This window comes from Rhinichthys klamathensis, unplaced genomic scaffold (assembly GCF_029890125.1).
Source record: "Rhinichthys klamathensis goyatoka isolate OS25496 unplaced genomic scaffold, OSU_Roscu_1.1 h1tg000196l_1, whole genome shotgun sequence".
NCBI lineage: Eukaryota > Metazoa > Chordata > Actinopteri > Cypriniformes > Leuciscidae > Rhinichthys > Rhinichthys klamathensis.
In genome coordinates this window covers 2,595,943-2,611,463 of record NW_026606722.1, presented here as the reverse complement: position 1 = coordinate 2,611,463, position 15,521 = coordinate 2,595,943, and the positions used below count along the sequence as shown (strand labels likewise).

At 38.5% G+C, this 15,521-nt stretch overlaps 1 protein-coding gene and 12 non-coding genes across 13 annotated transcripts in view; all 13 read left to right on the top strand.

Annotated features, from left to right (window-relative positions):
* Nucleotides 1-15,521, top strand: part of opn8c (opsin 8, group member c) — a 123,379-nt gene that overhangs the window by 98,068 nt on the left and 9,790 nt on the right. The window lies entirely within an intron of this gene.
* Nucleotides 29-140, top strand: trnal-caa (transfer RNA leucine (anticodon CAA)). The gene is made up of 2 exons: nucleotides 29-66; nucleotides 95-140. It is a non-coding gene; the product is annotated as a tRNA-Leu (tRNA).
* Nucleotides 257-368, top strand: trnal-caa (transfer RNA leucine (anticodon CAA)). Its single transcript has 2 exons — nucleotides 257-294; nucleotides 323-368. It is a non-coding gene; the product is annotated as a tRNA-Leu (tRNA).
* Nucleotides 713-824, top strand: trnal-caa (transfer RNA leucine (anticodon CAA)). Its single transcript has 2 exons — nucleotides 713-750; nucleotides 779-824. It is a non-coding gene; the product is annotated as a tRNA-Leu (tRNA).
* Nucleotides 1,170-1,281, top strand: trnal-uaa (transfer RNA leucine (anticodon UAA)). Its single transcript has 2 exons — nucleotides 1,170-1,207; nucleotides 1,236-1,281. It is a non-coding gene; the product is annotated as a tRNA-Leu (tRNA).
* Nucleotides 1,654-1,765, top strand: trnal-caa (transfer RNA leucine (anticodon CAA)). Its single transcript has 2 exons — nucleotides 1,654-1,691; nucleotides 1,720-1,765. It is a non-coding gene; the product is annotated as a tRNA-Leu (tRNA).
* trnal-caa (transfer RNA leucine (anticodon CAA)) lies at nucleotides 2,112-2,223 on the top strand. Its single transcript has 2 exons — nucleotides 2,112-2,149; nucleotides 2,178-2,223. It is a non-coding gene; the product is annotated as a tRNA-Leu (tRNA).
* Nucleotides 2,340-2,451, top strand: trnal-caa (transfer RNA leucine (anticodon CAA)). Its single transcript has 2 exons — nucleotides 2,340-2,377; nucleotides 2,406-2,451. It is a non-coding gene; the product is annotated as a tRNA-Leu (tRNA).
* Nucleotides 2,796-2,907, top strand: trnal-caa (transfer RNA leucine (anticodon CAA)). Its single transcript has 2 exons — nucleotides 2,796-2,833; nucleotides 2,862-2,907. It is a non-coding gene; the product is annotated as a tRNA-Leu (tRNA).
* Nucleotides 3,253-3,364, top strand: trnal-caa (transfer RNA leucine (anticodon CAA)). The gene is made up of 2 exons: nucleotides 3,253-3,290; nucleotides 3,319-3,364. It is a non-coding gene; the product is annotated as a tRNA-Leu (tRNA).
* trnal-caa (transfer RNA leucine (anticodon CAA)) lies at nucleotides 3,966-4,077 on the top strand. The gene is made up of 2 exons: nucleotides 3,966-4,003; nucleotides 4,032-4,077. It is a non-coding gene; the product is annotated as a tRNA-Leu (tRNA).
* Nucleotides 4,195-4,306, top strand: trnal-caa (transfer RNA leucine (anticodon CAA)). The gene is made up of 2 exons: nucleotides 4,195-4,232; nucleotides 4,261-4,306. It is a non-coding gene; the product is annotated as a tRNA-Leu (tRNA).
* Nucleotides 4,650-4,761, top strand: trnal-caa (transfer RNA leucine (anticodon CAA)). Its single transcript has 2 exons — nucleotides 4,650-4,687; nucleotides 4,716-4,761. It is a non-coding gene; the product is annotated as a tRNA-Leu (tRNA).

Genomic DNA, 15,521 nt, shown 5'->3' with positions numbered 1-15,521 from the left:
ACTGACCTTAACAAGATAAGATGTTTGTGTCAGGATGGCCGAGTGGTCTAAGGCGCCAGACTCAAGGAAAATCAACCTTCTCAGTTGTTAAGAATTCTGGTCTCCAAATGGAGGCGTGGGTTCAAATCCCACTTCTGACAAAGAGCTTTTGTAGTGAGAACTTGAATTAATGTAAAGGAAATACATCTTATATTATTTTTGTATGTATTTAACCATTGAAGTGATATGACTGACCTTAACAAAATAAGATGTTTGTGTCAGGATGGCCGAGTGGTCTAAGGCGCCAGACTCAAGGAATATCAACCTTCTCAGTTGTTGAGAATTCTGGTCTCTGAATGGAGGCGTGGGTTCAAATCCCACTTCTGACAAAGAGCTTTTGTAGTGAGAACTTGAATTAATGTAAAGGAAATACATCTTATATTATTTTTGTATGTATTTAACCATTGAAGTGATATGACAGACCTTAACAAAAAAAGATGTTTGTGTCAGGATGGCCGAGTGGTCTAAGGCGCCAGACTCAAGGAATATCAACCTTCTCAGTTGTTGAGAATTCTGGTCTCCAAATGGAGGCGTGGGATAAATCCCACTTCTGACAAAGAGCTTTTGTAATGAGAACTTGAATTCATGTAAAGGAAATACATCTCATATCATTTTTGAATGTATTTAACCATGGACAGTGATATGACTGACCTTAACAAAAAAAGATGTTTGTGTCAGGATGGCCGAGTGGTCTAAGGCGCCAGACTCAAGGAATATCAACCTTCTCAGTTGTTGAGAATTCTGGTCTCCAAATGGAGGCGTGGGTTCAAATCCCACTTCTGACAAAGAGCTTTTGTAATGAGAACTTGAATTCATGTAAAGGAAATACATCTTATATTATTTTTGAATGTATTTAACCATGGACAGTGATATGACTGACCTTAACAAAAAAAGATGTTTGTGTCAGGATGGCCGAGTGGTCTAAGGCGCCAGACTCAAGGAATATCAACCTTCTCAGTTGTTGAGAATTCTGGTCTCCAAATGGAGGCGTGGGATAAATCCCACTTCTGACAAAGAGCTTTTGTAATGAGAACTTGAATTCATGTAAAGGAAATACATCTCATATCATTTTTGAATGTATTTAACCATGGACAGTGATATGACTGACCTTAACAAAATAAGATGTTTGTGTCAGGATGGCCGAGTGGTCTAAGGCGCCAGACTTAAGGAATATCAACCGTCTCAGTTGTTGAGAATTCTGGTCTCTGAATGGAGGCGTGGGTTCAAATCCCACTTCTGACAAAGAGCTTTTGTAATGAGAACTTGAATTAATGTAAAGGAAATACATCTTATATTTTTTTGTATGTATTTAACCATGGACAGTGATATGACTGACCTTAACAAAGTTATATGTATGTGTCAGGATGGCTGAGTGGTCTAAGGTGCCAGACTCAAGGAATATCAACCTTCTCAGTTGTTGAGAATTCTGGTCTCCAAATGGAGGCGTGGGAATTCTGGTCTCCAAATGGAAGCATTGGTTCAAATCCCACTTCTGACAAAGAGCTTTTGTAGTGAGAACTTGAATTAATGTAAAGGAAATACATCTTATATTATTCTTGTATGTATTTAACCATGGACAGTGATATGACTGACCTTTACAAAGTTAGGGTATGTGTCAGGATGGCCGAGTGGTCTAAGGCGCCAGACTCAAGGAATATCAACCTTCTCAGTTGTTGAGAATTCTGGTCTCCGAATGGAGGCGTGGGTTCAAATCCCACTTTTGACAAAGAGCTTTTGTAGTGAGAACTTGAATTAATGTAAAGGAAATACATCTTATATTATTTTTGTGTGTATTTAACCATGGACAGTGATATGACTGACCTTAACAAAATAAGATGTTTGTGTCAGGATGGCCGAGTGGTCTAAGGCGCCAGACTCAAGGAATATCAACCTTCTCAGTTGTTGAGAATTCTGGTCTCCAAATGGAGGCGTGGGATAAATCCCACTTCTGACAAAGAGCTTTTGTAATGAGAACTTGAATTCATGTAAAGGAAATACATCTTCAATTATTTTTTTTAAGTATTTAACCATGGACAGTGATATGACTGACCTTAACAAAATAAGATGTTTGTGTCAGGGTGGCCGAGTGGTCTAAGGCGCCAGACTCAAGGAAAATCAACCTTCTCAGTTGTTAAGAATTCTGGTCTCCAAATGGAGGCGTGGGTTCAAATCCCACTTCTGACAAAGAGCTTTTGTAGTGAGAACTTGAATTAATGTAAAGGAAATACATCTTATATTGTTTTTGTATGTATTTAACCATTGAAGTGATATGACTGACCTTAACAAAATAAGATGTTTGTGTCAGGATGGCCGAGTGGTCTAAGGCGCCAGACTCAAGGAATATCAACCTTCTCAGTTGTTGAGAAATCTGGTCTCTGAATGGAGGCGTGGGTTCAAATCCCACTTCTGACAAAGAGCTTTTGTAGTGAGAACTTGAATTAATGTAAAGGAAATACATCTTATATTATTTTTGTATGTATTTAACCATTGAAGTGATATGACAGACCTTAACAAAAAAAGATGTTTGTGTCAGGATGGCCGAGTGGTCTAAGGCGCCAGACTCAAGGAATATCAACCTTCTCAGTTGTTGAGAATTCTGGTCTCCAAATGGAGGCGTGGGATAAATCCCACTTCTGACAAAGAGCTTTTGTAATGAGAACTTGAATTCATGTAAAGGAAATACATCTCATATCATTTTTGAATGTATTTAACCATGGACAGTGATATGACTGACCTTAACAAAAAAAGATGTTTGTGTCAGGATGGCCGAGTGGTCTAAGGCGCCAGACTCAAGGAATATCAACCTTCTCAGTTGTTGAGAATTCTGGTCTCCAAATGGAGGCGTGGGTTCAAATCCCACTTCTGACAAAGAGCTTTTGTAATGAGAACTTGAATTCATGTAAAGGAAATACATCTTATATTATTTTTGAATGTATTTAACCATGGACAGTGATATGACTGACCTTAACAAAAAAAGATGTTTGTGTCAGGATGGCCGAGTGGTCTAAGGCGCCAGACTCAAGGAATATCAACCTTCTCAGTTGTTGAGAATTCTGGTCTCCAAATGGAGGCGTGGGATAAATCCCACTTCTGACAAAGAGCTTTTGTAATGAGAACTTGAATTCATGTAAAGGAAATACATCTCATATCATTTTTGAATGTATTTAACCATGGACAGTGATATGACTGACCTTAACAAAATAAGATGTTTGTGTCAGGATGGCCGAGTGGTCTAAGGCGCCAGACTCAAGGAATATCAACCTTCTCAGTTGTTGAGAATTCTGGTCTCTGAATGGAGGCGTGGGTTCAAATCCCACTTCTGACAAAGAGCTTTTGTAATGAGAACTTGAATTAATGTAAAGGAAATACATCTTATATTTTTTTTGTATGTATTTAACCATGGACAGTGATATGACTGACCTTAACAAAGTTATATGTATGTGTCAGGATGGCTGAGTGGTCTAAGGCGCCAGACTCAAGGAATATCAACCTTCTCAGTTGTTGAGAATTCTGGTCTCCAAATGGAGGCGTGGGATAAATCCCACTTCTGACAAAGAGCTTTTGTAATGAGAACTTGAATTAATGTAAAGGAAATACATCTTATATTTTTTTGTATGTATTTAACCATGGACAGTGATATGACTGACCTTAACAAAGTTATATGTATGTGTCAGGATGGCTGAGTGGTCTAAGGTGCCAGACTCAAGGAATATCAACCTTCTCAGTTGTTGAGAATTCTGGTCTCCAAATGGAGGTGTGGGAATTCTGGTCTCCAAATGGAAGCATTGGTTCAAATCCCACTTCTGACAAAGAGCTTTTGTAGTGAGAACTTGAATTAATGTAAAGGAAATACATCTTATATTATTCTTGTATGTATTTAACCATGGACAGTGATATGACTGACCTTTACAAAGTTAGATGTATGTGTCAGGATGGCCGAGTGGTCTAAGGCGCCAGACTCAAGGAATATCAACCTTCTCAGTTGTTGAGAATTCTGGTCTCCGAATGGAGGCGTGGGTTCAAATCCCACTTCTGACAAAGAGCTTTTGTAGTGAGAACTTGAATTAATGTCAAGGAAATACATCTTATATTATTTTTGTGTGTATTTAACCATGGACAGTGATATGACTGACCTTAACAAAATAAGATGTTTCTGTCAGGATGGCCGAGTGGTCTAAGGCGCCAGACTCAAGGAAAATCAACCTTCTCAGTTGTTAAGAATTCTGGTCTCCGAATGGAGGCGTGGGTTCAAATCCCACTTCTGACAAAGATCTTTTGTAGTGAGAACTTGAATTAATGTAAAGGAAATACATCTTATATTATTTTTGTATGTATTTAACCATTGCAGTGATATGACTGACCTTAACAAAAAAAGATGTTTGTGTCAGGATGGCCGAGTGGTCTAAGGCGCCAGACTAAAGGAATATCAACCTTCTCAGTTGTTGAGAATTCTGGTCTCCAAATGGAGGCGTGGGATAAATCCCACTTCTGACAAAGAGCTTTTGTAATGAGAACTTGAATTAATGTAAAGGAAATACATCTTATATTTTTTTGTATGTATTTAACCATGGACAGTGATATGACTGACCTTAACAAAGTTATATGTATGTGTCAGGATGGCTGAGTGGTCTAAGGCGCCAGACTCAAGGAAAATCAACCTTCTCAGTTGTTGAGAATTCTGGTCTCCAAATGGAGGCGTGGGTTCAAATCCCACTTCTGACAAAGAGCTTTTGTAATGAGAACTTGAATTCATGTAAAGGAAATACATCTTATATTATTTTTGTATGTATTTGTAACCCATATAGAATATGCTGTCACTAAAGGGTTAACTAGTCGAGTGTCAAATTACATGATGCCAGTAGAGGGCGCGCTAGCACTGTTTTTTACATTCGTCATTGGGGATTCTCCTTTGTTTCAAGCTGCATTAGAGAAAAGCTCTAGTTCACGTGGCGAAAATAGATTGAAAAACAGTAACATCTAGTCAATTCTAATCAGGAGTTGTGTGGATAAGATAATCTTTTACTAGTAACCCGAGGACTGCATTGTGGGAGACATTTTTCTGTTGTTTTTCACCGTGTTTTCTGCCGAAACCTCCGGTGAGTTTCTGTTGTCTCAATGTGCTCATTAGCTTGCCATATTGCTAGCTAACCAGAGGTGATGTTATCAGTGAACAATATTAGGTTTTAAGATCTCATGCTATTATAATAAAACCAATCGGAGTGACATGAGACTCGAGAGTATTGTAAGATGTTTATATTGCACTTAGCTCATAATGTGTGAATTTTGTGTTTTGCTAAACTGAGCATTCAGCTAAGTACTGGGTTCTAAATGTGTTTAACTGAGGTAAAATGACTAATGGGGAAATAATGCATTCATTTCAGGTTGTTTAATAGTTTAATAGCATACAGTTCATTATATGTTATGATTGGAAAATGCATTAATCCCGTAAGGAACATTTATTTAGGAAAATAAATGCTATTGTTTAATTTGGTACTATGTTTTGGCTTTGCCAATGCGAACTATGGTCTCTAGTCAAACAGACTTGTATGAAGCATAGTCGTAGAGTGATTTGAACAGTTATCTTATAATCATAGCTAATGGTTTTAAATGTGTAGCTGGTTTATTGAGAAAAAAAGTAACTTACCATATATGGAAAGGAGATGTAAAGAATTATAATTGTTTTTTATCTATTCTGTACTGCTATGTACAGATTGGTTTTTATTCTGGATTCAGTTTGGTTCCAAACCATACCGACTTCGATGGCGAGCCTGTCCCAGTGAGTGACATTCTACAGAAGGAACGTTTGGACGTAGTGTGGCCAGCTGTGTCGGATTCTCTTCTGCGGAGTGACTGAACTGATTCGTATCCAGACCTCGGATATTGGATTCCATGGATTTCAGATAAGAAAACTTGAATGGGTTTTGGTTTACTACCCGGGTAGAGTGACTTTCAATTTTCCCAAGGACAATTTATTTTGTTTTCCTATTTTTTTTCTAAGTGAAAGAGCTCTATTTTATTTTGGGGTATTTTCTAATGTAAGAGAAAATAACTATGTGAATAGTGTGTTGCACGATGATTGTGTACTAAACCTGCCAGCTGTTTTGTTTAAAAAAAAGTTAAGTCTCCTTGTGAGTCTTGTCAATTACTGCTCAGAGCCTAGGTAATTGATATATAGCTATCATTCTTATTCAGGTTAGAGGTGCTACATAAAGCTTGGCGAGCCAGCCAGGAGCAGTTTGTGGTTATATCTATACTTATACAGAACAGCTTTGGCACATTTGTTCACAATTCATCGTAATCTCGCAGACTGTAAATTGATGTGTTTTATTTTTTTGGGTTGTTTTGCAATTTCACTTACTGCAACATGGATGTTATTCAGTCTAAGAACATTAAGGTGCCCAATTCAGTCCTAATCAGTGGGCTTTCTGGTACTGATGTAGATGATGAGGTGGTCGAATTTTTGGAGAAATATGGGTCCATTGATAGAGTAGTTAAGATAGGAAGTTCTGATCCTGATTTCAAGAACACAGCGGTTGTTGAGTTTCAATTTGGCGCAGCTATTCAAACACTCCAGATTGACTTACCATGTCACAGACCCTCTTCTGATCCTAACATTATTCATCACATCCAGCTTTTGTCTAGCATTTACACTGCTAATGTAGGATCAAGCTTAACCCAGTCCTACCTTTCTGAGTTAAAAGATGTAGCAAAAACGAGTGGTACAGATTTTGAGAAAGTACTGTTAGAGGAGTTGGCTAGAATTCAACACTCTGCAAAGCAGGACCGGCCATTTGAGCATGAAGACCCCTTGGTCAACATATCCCCACTGTATACCCCTGATACAAATCCAGTGGCAGCCCCGGTAACTGACCAGACCCCAACTGAGCCAACTACTCAGTCCAAAGTGACAATGAATATGGATAGCATTCCATTTCCACTCAAACAGGCTTCTGAGGTTCCACGTAGTGGTAGTAGAGCAACCTACCAGCTAACACCTGAACAACTTACTACACCTGAAGTCCAAAGAGTGGTGGTAGAACACATCGTAAAGAGCAATGATATGTCGTCAACACCTTACGGCTTTTCCAAGTGGAGGCCTTTCTCGGGAAAAACCCCATGTCCAAGCCTAGAAGTTGATTATGACACCTGGCGTAGCAATGCAGAGTTTTACCTCACAGATACCACAGTCTCTGACAAACAAGTGGTCAGAAAGATTTCAGAAAGCCTGCTTCCTCCAGCTGCCAATGTTGTGAAACATCTAGGGCCTCAGTCCAGTTCCCGTGAATATCTGAGTGTTCTTGATTCAGCTTATGGTACCGTGGATGATGGTGATGAACTTTTTGGAGCATTCCTAAACACCAACCAAAACGCAGGTGAAAAACCTTCTGCTAACTTACATAGACTACAGGCTACATTGAGCAATGTAGTGAAAAGAAATGGTATTGCTGCTGGAGACTTCATCACAAATCTCCAGCTGGAACAAAAAAAGAATATTCCACCCTCATTTCCTGAGTTGTTGCTCTTATTACGAACTGAAGAGGACAAGCAAACTGCCAAGTCCTGCCGCATGAAGCAGCATCTTGGATGTCCCAAAACTAAAGTCCAGTCTAACTCACTGAATGTGTATGACTTTGACACTGATGAGAAAGACATAGCAGCTGCTGCTGCAGAAGAAACCCCTGATGCGGGTACAAAGAAAATGAAAAAACAAATAGCACAACTTCAAGCCCAGTTGGCAACCCTGAAAGCATCAATGGATGAGTCCTCAGCAAAGGCTACCTCCAAGACATTCAAGTCAAAGAAATCTAAGCCGAAAGAGCCTGCAGAGAAATCACCACAGCCCAATGTGGGAAAATCCAGCAAGAAACCTCGCCCATGGTACTGCTTTAACTGTGGTGAAGATGGACATATAGCCCCATCCTGCAGCAATGAACCAAACCCAGTCATTGTTGAGGCTAAACGAAAAGAACTCAGAGAGAAGCAGCGATTGTGGGAAGCCCAAACTCAGCCAGAGTTAAACTAGGTTCTGTTCCTGTTGAGGGGCAAACAGGAACAAAGACTAACCACACTTGTCCCAAACCAAATGCTAAACAGAATACTTCAAGTTACTCGCTGAGCACAAAGCACCGGTCTAAAATACCAAAAGGGTTAATAGGGGAGAAATGCACCAGCAATGTTACTGTGTCAGGAGTAAACTGTAACTGTCTCCTTGACACCGGATCTCAGGTGACCACAATATCAACTGCATTCTACAAAGAACACTTATCAAAGCAGCCAATCCAGCCTTTTAACCCCCTGGGGTCGGCTATCGCGCCGGCGCGATTGTCTCGCTTTTTTTCTTATCAGTGTAAAAGAGACTCAAAATACTCGGTTAATTTTGATCTTACATATAAGTGTTGTACATCATTAGATCCTGTTAAGTTTCTATTTTTTTTTGTGGATACTCACAATAAAAACAAAGTGTTGTGCTTTTCACCAAATAAAGAAAAACAAACATGATGCGAGTTCTGCGTTCTCTCTGTCAGTGAAGTCCATTCTGAAACGCGTCCTAAGATTAACTGTAACTCCGCGATTACTTGTCACACAGGCACGAGAGGTTTTTCTTTATGAAGCTTAAATTCTCTTCTTTTAAATGAAGTAATTTATATAAAAAACAAATATTCTCAGTTTATGCAATCTGTATGAAAAGAGAGTGCTGTCAGTATTTTTTTCCCCAGCTCATTACACTTCATTACGCGTTAATCTGACACGCCCACGGAGGACGCACGCTATTCAAACGCAAATGTCGAGGCAAGCCATGACAATGCCCACATCAGCCGTTCCACCGCGGCGGTAAAATGTGTGGTGTATTTGCTGCCTTTTACCGCTAAGAGGCGCTACAATCATAGACTCTGAAAAGTGTTCGTTTATTCCGGTTTATTCTCTCTAATGCGTAATCTGCTGCCGCACCGCGCTGATTCAGAGCAATTGAAAGCTGGTAGCAGAAGAATTCAACAAGTGAAATGTAGTTAAAATAATTCATAATCACAATACTGAAATTAGGCTACTGAAATGTAATTGAATAAATAATGAAAACATTTCAACATAAAACATTGCAATAAAAACATTTAGGCTACATGAATGAGGCTTTACAACTTTTTCAGCGTACAGACGGTAGATCAGTGATCAACGCAACGACACGAGCTTCGAGGAGCTTCATTTGACCCGAGATCGAATCTCAATGTAGCATACATGATGTTAACCGATGTTGGCCTACAGCGTTTATATTTTACCACCTTGATGCTTAAATAGGTAACTGTTTATAACTGTTTACTTATTTAAAGTCAAGAGTTTTGTTTAATTATCATTACAACATAAATTTGCTACATTCCTCCTGTAGAACCGCAGCCGCTGCACACACGACAAAAACTGATGAAGGAAGATTGTCAGCCGATTGCATCAGAAAATGAAAAAGAAGAAGCTCGTCTTTAGTCTGCTAAATTATTGTGTAATGTAAAAGAACACAAAAATTACTTATGTTTGAAACCAAGTTCGAACATTTCAAGGTTTAAATAAAGTGTCGGGACAGTTTTTTTTTTATTTAAAACAGGGTTGCATCGGTTTAGAGTTTATTTCTTTTGCGATGCAAAATAAGAAACACTAGGCTAATCTTATTCTTACGACATTTTAAATTCGTATTGCCAAAGAAATTACAGCTAAATTAAACAATTAAAACAGTACAAAACGAAAATTGTCCAAAGAAACATATTTAAATTAAAAACATGCGTTTCTCTTTGCCTCTCTCGCGCTGGATCTCTTTTTAACAAGTTTATTTAGTCTCCCTCGCTCTGATAATACTACTGTATATGTCGCTGCGTGTCAGCCATACAAATCACGAAAAAATTATTTAGCCTTTAATTGTTGCTTCAAAGACACAGCATGCCTTGTTGAATTCACCGTACAATAACTTCAATTGAAATTTTGTGTGAAAAAAAAAACTTTAAATAGGCTACAATAAATAAACTACAATATTTATAATTTAATAAAATATGGGGCCTACATTTGGACACAGATTTATCCTTACAATAATTTTGCCTGCTCATCAGGCTGGCTATCCGACACTCTCCATATGAAAGAGGAACATTAACACCTTTGTCCAGCAACTGTCCCTCCAACCCCCCACAGGCTATCGGAGTCTGAGGCTGACTTAACACAAAGAGAAGTCGCAATTCACACTTAAATCGCTATTCTAGACAGTGTTGATAATGAAGGAATTAAATGGAATTACATGTAGCCTAGTGATATTTCTGTCATAAAAGTTTATTACTAAATATTTCATTATTTCAATAATTGATGAAATAAAACTGGTTTGGGGCAGCTTTTTCCAAGCAAAACTAAATATAATCTGAAAAAACGCTTGTTAATTTGTTGTCATGAACAAAATGTTCAACTCAATATTAAAGTCTACAGGGATCTTTGGATCCTTACAACCAGGCATGCAATTTGTGAATTAAGTTTTTATTTGATTTTGTATTATTCAAATAAATATCGAAACACGGTGCTTCGTGGTAATGCTGCTAAATTAAATAACATTTATAGAACAATTATGAACTTAAATGAAACAATATCGCAACATTTCGACAAATACATTATTTGATCTGTTTTTACATTTTAATTCAGGGCGATTTAGCCTACATTTAATTAGAGCGAGATTTTCACCCTTGTCTTGTCATTTTCTCATTGGGAAGCGCTTACATTACATGTTTGAGTAGATCCTCTGTTCCTCTAGTTTTCATATGGATTAGCCTATAATCAGATAACATTTATTAGCCTAAATATTTAGACATTTAAAGGCTTTAGACATAGCCGATTTCTTATCGTGACTGAGCTGAAGTGGCTTTCGGTTCATTTTTGTGACGCACAGTTCCCGAAGACAGAGACGACAGATAGCCTATACTGTTTTTGTCGTTAGCCTAATATGAATACAAGTTTACAGTTTTGAACGATGTAAGCTACTCTACTCTTATCTGTATGACCAAAAAATTACGGAGTCGCCTACTAAGTTATTTTAGCTGTAATAATGAGAAAAATAAATTAATCTAAATGAACGCGCCGCCGTGTTTGTCGAACACTAACTCACCATGCCAGAATAAAACCCGACTTTAGAAAAATGCATAGGGCCACTCGGCGTGGGGTGCCAAAACACTTAATTATAAACTTCAATATTTAATTCAAAATAATCTCAACACGCTTTGTGAAATTTGAAAAGCCGTGCATGCATTAAGGCCACTGAAACTAATGAACAACTGAAACGCTGGTTTTGATTTTATTGTTTGTCGTTTAAACGTGCCTGTTGCATATCTCTATTTTATATATTTGATATTGGTGAAGTAGCCTATAGCATTGATTAGCTGTGGAGGGAGGGGTGTGGGGATTAAAATAATTCAGCAGAAGCAGGGATGTTTAGACCAGAAGGAAATCACAATCCCCCCTGGCAAATCACACTTTACTTAAAACCATGTTTTTAAAAACTCTAGGTTGTAGGGAACAGACCTCTCTGCCATGCGCGCGCACGGTTTGGAGCACAATATCTGTCTCGCATGCACGCTCGCTCTAGATAGATTACGGGATATTTTAACTAATTTGCGGTATAATAACTAGTCGATCACGAGTGGCTCAACAGGTATCTATAGATAAACTATATCCTTCAGGAATTTGACCGACCGGGTTGACACTTCAGCGTGAGAAATCGGGGGTGTGGCATGAGAGCCTGGAATAAAAAAAATAATATATATAGCCTATATATATAGGCTATATATAATTTATTTTTTTACAGAACTGCTTTTGAAATTACGATTGGTAGCCTATTATTATACAGATGCAAAGTCGTTCTGTTGGATACTATTTTGTTTTTTTTGTATTTTTACTTAGTGTAAAATGGAAATGCGTGATAATTGTATTTTATAAATATAAGCAAAAAAAAAAAACTGTATGGTGTAACAGAGTTTTAGAGCTAGACAAATCTCTTTGCAATAATAAATATAAAATTTACAGCAGACCATGTTTGTGCGGGATTTGAACCTGTGTCATCTTGATGATGAACCGTAAGTTCTACCGCTCAGCTATGAATTTTCTCACTGAGAAATATACAAACGTCTGATTCTGACATGAGCGAGAAAACGTTTTGTCTTTAGCCTGTGAGAGTGTAGGCCTACTTTAGCCTTTTAAAGTTTTAAAAGATTATATCTTATCTGTATGGCCAACAATTTGTTGTAGGCTTATTTGGAAATTACCATAACTTGTAGTATTTCATCCTTAGGCTACTGTTAATAGACATTAGCCCCACTTACGTTTTGCTAAATGTCCCTTTGCGCCACCTGGCGGTCATTTCGCGAACGACTTTGAAATGCGACTGGTTTATTTTTACCGCGGTGGATGGCTAAAAATGGTATGTGGATGGCTAAAAGGTGTGACTATAAATGTGCTTTTGGCTTTCATTTAAATTTTGATTGTTTGTATATATATATATATATATGTGTGTGTGTGTGTGTGTGTGTGTGTGTGTGTGTGTGTGTGTGTATAAACATTTATTTATTTATATACACTACCGTTCAAAAGTTTGGGGTCGGTACGATTTTAAATACTTTTAAAAGAATTATCTTCTGCTAACCATGGCTGCGCTTATTTGATTAAAAATACAACAAAAATCAGTTATAGTATTAAATATTATTTCCAGTGTAAATCAGCTGTTTTCTGTGTGAATATATAGTAAAGTGTAATTTATTCCTGTGATCAAAGCTGAATTTTCAGCATCACCAGTGTCAGGGTCTTCAGTGTCAAATGATCCTTCACAAATCAGTATAATATGAGGATTTGATGCTCAAGAAACGTTTATTATTATTATCAATCTTGAAACAGTTGTTGGTCTGTCAGTTGTACAGTTTTTTTGTTTGTTTTAGGATTCTTTGATGAATATGAAGTTCAAAAGACTTTTGTAACATTATAAATGTCTTTACTGTCACTTTCGATCAAATTAATTATTCCTTGATAAATAAAAGTATTGTTTTCTTTCCTCCAAAAAATAAAAATAAAATTCTCACTGACCCCAAACTTTTGAACGGTAGTGTATATATATTGTCCTTGCATTCTTTCTTGTGTGACACCCCTGAATGAAAGGCTCATTAGTATGAAGTCTGCTCAGGTGAGAACTGCCTAATTATTCATGAGGGGGTTGGGCCGTTCCGCCCATCCGCATATTGCCTTTGCAAACAAAAAAATGTTTTTCACAATTTAAAACAATCTATTGTTTTATGTGAATGATAAGGCAGAATGATTTTCAGATCAATTTGAAGCAAAAACTCTAGGCGATAACATCCACTAGTCAAAAGTCTTGTGGACAAATATTTAGTATGTTATTTGTGGCCTTATATTATAAACTTTATTTTTTAGTTTTTTCAATAACCACGCATAAACAATATTCTCTCAAAAATACAAACATGTACATACATGTTGCTCACATATTATGGTAGCCCTGTGTGTGCTATATAGAGTGTAATTCCACCTGTGCCATTAATATGTTTATAAGCAACTGAAAAAAGCACAAATGTCAGAGCATGCCAAAACATCTCAAGGACCCCGAAAACACCTCAGACCCCAGAGGGTTAATCTACTTAATGTTGAGGGTGCTAATGGTCAGTTTGTTCCATACTTAGGGTACGTAGAAGTCAACATTGGTTTCCCAAAAGACTTTATTGACACTGCACCTGAAGTATCCACATTAGCATTAGTTGTCCCTGATCTACGCTCCAACAGTGACTTACCTGTTCTGATAGGGACTAACTTACTTGATGTGCTATATGATGAACACTGCCAGAACAACACTCGGAAAAACACTTCAACTGTCTATGGTTATAGACAAATTCTCAGGGCACTTTAGCTCCGAAAAAGGCTGAACACCACTGGAGAAATTGGCCTCATGACACTTAAAGGAAAAACACAGCAAGTCATTCCTGCACATGAGAAAGTTGCTGTGGAAGGCTATGCCAATGTCAGTTATGCTAATACTGAGGAATGGGCAGTCCTGGAGCAACCAACAACCTCTGCCTTACCTGGTGGGATTTTCATTGATTGTTGTCTCATCACTCTTCCACAACAGCACAAACAGAAGTTGCCTGTTTGGATCAGGAATGAGACAGCCCATAATTTAACAATCCCCGCAAACTGTGTTATTGCAGAACTACATGCTCCCGAGCAGATCCTTGAAAACGTTCACTTAACTGACAAAAACTCTGCTACTGTGAACTGTTGTAGTGCCACTGTTTCTCCATCGTGTCAAACCACCCAAAGCAACCTGACGTTTGACTTTGGCCAGTCCCCTCTGCCAGAGGAGTGGAAAAGCAGAATCACTGAGAAGCTCAACGGTTATGCTGACGTTTTCGCACACAATGACCTTGATTTTGGCCATGCCACCAAAGTCAAACACCATATCAAACTAAAAGACGATACTCCTTTCAAGCAACGAGCATGGGCCATCCATCCTAATGATTATGAAGCTGTGAGGAAACACTTGCAATCACTGCTGGAAGCTGGTGTTATACGGGAGTCGGAGTCCCCTTACTCCTCACCCATCGTTGTTGTAAGGAAGAAGAATGGTGATGTCCGCCTTTGTGTCGATTACCGTAAGCTTAACCTGCAGACCATAAAGGACGCTTATGCATTACCAAACCTGGAAGAAACATTCTCCGCCCTTACCGGGTCAAAATGGTTTTCGGTGATGGACCTCAAGTCAGGCTATTACCAAATCGACATGGAGGAGTGTGACAAAGCCAAGACTGCTTTTGTGTGCCCCCTGGGTTTTTGGGAGTTCAATCGGATGCCACAGGGAATAACCAATGCGCCTAGCACTTTCCAGCGGTTAATGGAGAAATGTATGGGTGACATTAACTTGAAGGAGGTGCTAGTGTTCCTTGATGATCTAATCGTGTTCTCAGACTCCCTGGAGGAACACGAGGCCAGACTTCTGCATGTACTGCAACGGCTAAGAGAAAATGGTCTCAAACTCTCTCCCGAGAAATGCAAATTCTTTCAAACCTCTGTGCATTACCTCGGACATGTCGTCTCAAGAGATGGTGTGGAGACTGACCCTGGGAAAGTCAGTGCACTGAAAACTTGGCCAAAGCCCCAGACTCTTAAAGAACTGAAGTCCTTTTTAGGCTTTTCCGGCTATTATCGTCGTTTTGTGAAGGACTATTCCAAAATAGTTAAGCCACTAAACAATCTCACTTCCGGATACCCACCTCTCAAAAAAGGTCAGAAGATGACGACATGTAAAGGGAAGTATTACAACCCAAAAGAGCCGTTTGCAGAAAGATGGACACCTGCTTGTCAAATAGCTTTTGAGTGCATAATAGAAAAGCTGACCTCCTCTCCAATCCTGGGGTTTGCAAATCCAAAGCTACCATATACTTTGCACACAGATGCTAGCACTACTGGTTTAGGGGCTG